Source organism: Triticum aestivum, chromosome 3D (assembly GCF_018294505.1).
Source record: "Triticum aestivum cultivar Chinese Spring chromosome 3D, IWGSC CS RefSeq v2.1, whole genome shotgun sequence".
Lineage (NCBI taxonomy): Eukaryota > Viridiplantae > Streptophyta > Magnoliopsida > Poales > Poaceae > Triticum > Triticum aestivum.
The window spans coordinates 463,566,353-463,570,493 of NC_057802.1; positions in this window are offsets into that span (position 1 = coordinate 463,566,353).

The following is a 4,141-nucleotide window of genomic DNA, read 5'->3' on the forward strand; positions in this document are numbered from 1 at the left end:
CAAAGGGGTCCGAAATACTGTCGCCATCGGAACAGCCCCCAATCCGGCCATCTTGTAACTGATATAACGACTCGGTCTCTCCGGTCGATGACTCGTCGCCGGAATAAACGACGGTTTCACCACCAGATTCCGATCTATCCTCAGATTCCCCTCCATGGATGACTCCCACGAAGGCACGATTCATGACAGGCTTGACCCGGGCAGATCTCGCACATTGAGCCGTTTCGATGAGGTCGGTGCAGATGTCCGGCTCAGGACCCGGTTCGCCGATCTTGCCAATGAAAACGTGTATGCCACCAAAGGGGACCCGGTACCCGTACTCGATTGAGCCGGCCTCGGGGCCCCAGCCTGCATCGTCAATGTACAGCTTGCCGCGATGACTCTTGGTCATCCGGCCCACCGCGTAACCCTTGAGTCCTTCGAAGCTGCCCTCCAAGAACTTGAAACCATCGTGCGATAGCCCCACGGTGGGCGCCAACTGTCGTGGTTTTGTCACGGCAGATGTCCTCGTGAAAGGACTTAGTCGTGGAGCCATCGCTATGGGTTAGCTTAAAGGGGTTAAACCGGACAAGGGATACGAGAGTTTTATACTAGTTCGGCCCCTTACGATGAAGGTAAAAGCCTACGTCTAGTTGTGATGGAATTGTTGGGGTTTCGTTGACCGGGGAGCGAATACCCTTTGCCTGAGTCTCGAGTTGTTGTCTGTTCTGCTTGAACCGCCGCCGGGTCGTCCCCTTATATACATGGGTTGACGCCCTTCGGTTTACAGAATCCCGAGGCCGGCTCATAAACGTGTCCGGCTCGGCCTCTGCTCTTTTCTATCTTACAACACAAGTTTACATATTAATGCCGGTTTATGTCTACAGGCCTTAAACCGGCTTTGGGCCCTGGGCCTTCATAAAGCGTCACCGTCTGTCTTCATGGGCTTCGGATATAACGAACTACTTATGGGGTTAACCCGGCCTCTCCTGGCCGGTTTACGCCCAGTGGTAATATCCCCAACAAGTGGCTTGACTTGGCACATGTTTATGCACGTAGTTGAATCAAAACCAACATAGCCTCTATGATATTTATGTTCATGGTGTTCATATCCTACTCATGCTAGTGTCCAATGTTACTTATGCATAATGCATGGTTATATTTGTTGTTGCTCTCTACTCGCTGCTTCTCAATCTTAATTGGTAGCCTTCGCCTATACTAAGTGGGAATTCTGCTTGTACATCAAAAACCTTGAACCCAAAGTTATTCCAGATGAGTCCACCATACCTACCTATATACGGTACTACCCTGCCATCCTAATTAAGTAAATTTGCATGTGCCACCTCTAAAAACTTCTAAAAATTATCCTTCTTGTGTGCCTGGATCGTTCATGGAACAACAGGAGGTGGTCGATATCTTCCGTGCTAAGCAGGTTATTCTCAGGTCGAGTGTTTATTCACTCGCCATCGCACGAGAAAAGGGCGGTAATAGGGATTCCTAGTCCCGAACTAAAAAATGAAAAATAATTAAACAAAACTCCCCTGAGACTGATGTTGGTATGGACGGCACCCATTGTTTCGGACAAGCCGTGGAGCGTGATTGATGGTGGAGGGGGAGTAAACCTTATTTTTATCGCTTGGGAACCGCCACTAGCGTGCTTAGCATGGAAGATGTTGATAACTGATGGTCGTGAAGTGAATAAGAAGGGTGCATGTCTCAAAATATCATTTATCTCTGTTTTAAAAATTGAGCTCTGGCACCTCTGCAAATCACTGCTTCCCTCTGCGAAGGGACTATCTATTTACTTTTATGTTGTGTCACCACCTTCTAAAAACAAGCGCCAGAAACTGAGTAGAGCACAGTTGTCATGATTTATGCATTGTGTGTAGCTAATGTTGGGTGCATCATGACTGGATCTTTTCTACCATGAATTACAATGTTTAGTCACTGCTTAAACTTTGGAGGTGCTCTGCATTTATGTTTTGCGGTCTCAGAAAGGGCTAGCGAGATACCACTATTGTCATATTATATCATGGTTGTTTTGACAATGTGTTGCCATTTGAGATATCTTATTATTGCTCGCTAGCTGATTATGTCATTGATATGAGTCATTATAATCTTTAAGAGTTATTGACGACATGGTTAGTAATAATGTTGGCTGAAAACCTCGGTGTTGTTTAAGCTTATTTATGCAAACAAGAGCAAAAGAGTTTGTAAAAGTTTTTCTTTCTCACTTTCAGTTTATCAACTGAATTGCTTGAGGACAAGCAAAGGTTTAAGCTTGGGGGAGTTGATACGTCTCCAACGTATCTACTTTTTCACACGCTTTTCCTCTTGTTTTGGACTCTAATTCGCATGATTTGAATGACACTAACCCCGGACTGACACTGTTTTCAGCATAACTACCATGGTGTTGTTTTTGTGTAGAAATAAAAGTTTTCGGAATGGAACGAAACTTTGCGAGGATTTTTATATAATAAAAGAGAATTTCTGGAGCCAAGATCCACCAGAGAGGGGGCCCTGGGTGGGCACAACCCACCAGGGCGCGCCCCCTCTCCTGGCGCGCCCAGGTGGGTTGTACCCACCTGGTGGCCCCGCAGACCTCAACCCTGACACTATAAAATCACATATTTCTAGAAAAAAATCAGGGAGAAAGAATTATCGCGATCCACGAGATGAAGCCCCCGCCAAGCCATGTTCTTCTTCGGGAGGGCTGCTACCTCTTGAGCACTGCGTTGGTTTTCCCTTGAAGAGGAAAGGGTGATGCAGCAAAGTAGCGTAAGTATTTCCCTCAGTTTCTGAGAACCAAGGTATCAATCCAGTAGGAGGCTACGCGCGAGTCCCTCGTACCTACACAAAACAAATAACTCCTCGCAACCAACGCGATAAGGGGTTGTCAATCCCTTCACGGTCACTTACGAGAGTGAGATCTGATAGATATGATAGGATAATATTTTTGGTATTTTTGTGATAGAGATGCAAAGTAAAATAAAAGCAAAGTAAAAAAGCAAAGGAAATAAATAAGTGTTGGAAGATTAATATGATGAAGATAGACCCGGGGGCCATAGATTTCACTAGTGGCTTCTCTCAAGAGCATAAGTATTTTACAGTGGGTGAACGAATTACTGTTGAGCAATTGACAGAATTGAGCATAGTTATGAGAATATCTAGGTATGATCATGTATATAGGCATCACGTCCGAGACAAGTAGACCGACTCCTGCCTGCATCTACTACTATTACTCCACTCATCGACCGCTATCCAGCATGCATCTAGAGTATTAAGTTCATGAAAACAGAGTAACGCCTTAAGCAAGATGACATGATGTAGAGGGATAAATTCATGCAACATGATAAAAAAAAACCATCTTGTTATCCTCGATGGCAATAATACAATACGTGCCTTGCTGCCCCTGTTGTCACTGGGAAAGGACACCGCAAGATTGAACCCAAAGCTAAGCACTTCTCCCATTGCAAGAAAGATCAATCTCGTAGGCCAAACCAAACTGATAATTCGAAGAGACTTGAGAAGATAACCAATCATACATAAAAGAATTTAGAGAAGATTCAAATATTGTTCATAGATAATCTTGATCATAAACCCACAATTCATCGGTCTCAACAAACAGACCGCAAAAACAAGATTACATCGAATAGATCTCCACGAGAGAGGGGGAGAACATTGTATTGAGATCCAAAAAGAGAGAAGAAGCCATCTAGCTACTAACTATGGACCCGAAGGTCTGAGGTAAACTACTCACACTTCATCGAAGAGGCTATGGTGATGATGTAGAAGCCCTCTGTGATGGATGCCCCCTCCGGCGGAGCTCCGGAACAGGCCCCAAGATGGGATCTCATGGGTACAGAAGGTTGCGGCAGTGGAATTAGGTTTTTGGCTCCATATTTGATCGTTTGGGGGTACGTAGGTATATATAGGAGGAAGGAGTACGTCGATGGAGCAACAGGGGGCCCACGAGGGTGGAGGGCACGCCCTGGGGGGTGGGCGCGCCCCCCTACCTTGTGGCCTCCTCTGTTTCTTGACGTAGGGTCCAAGTCTCCTGGATCATAATCTTCCTAAAAATCATGTTCCCGAAGGTTTCATTCCGTTTGGACTCTGTTTGATATTCCTTTTCTGCGAAACTCTGAAATAGGCAAAAAACTGC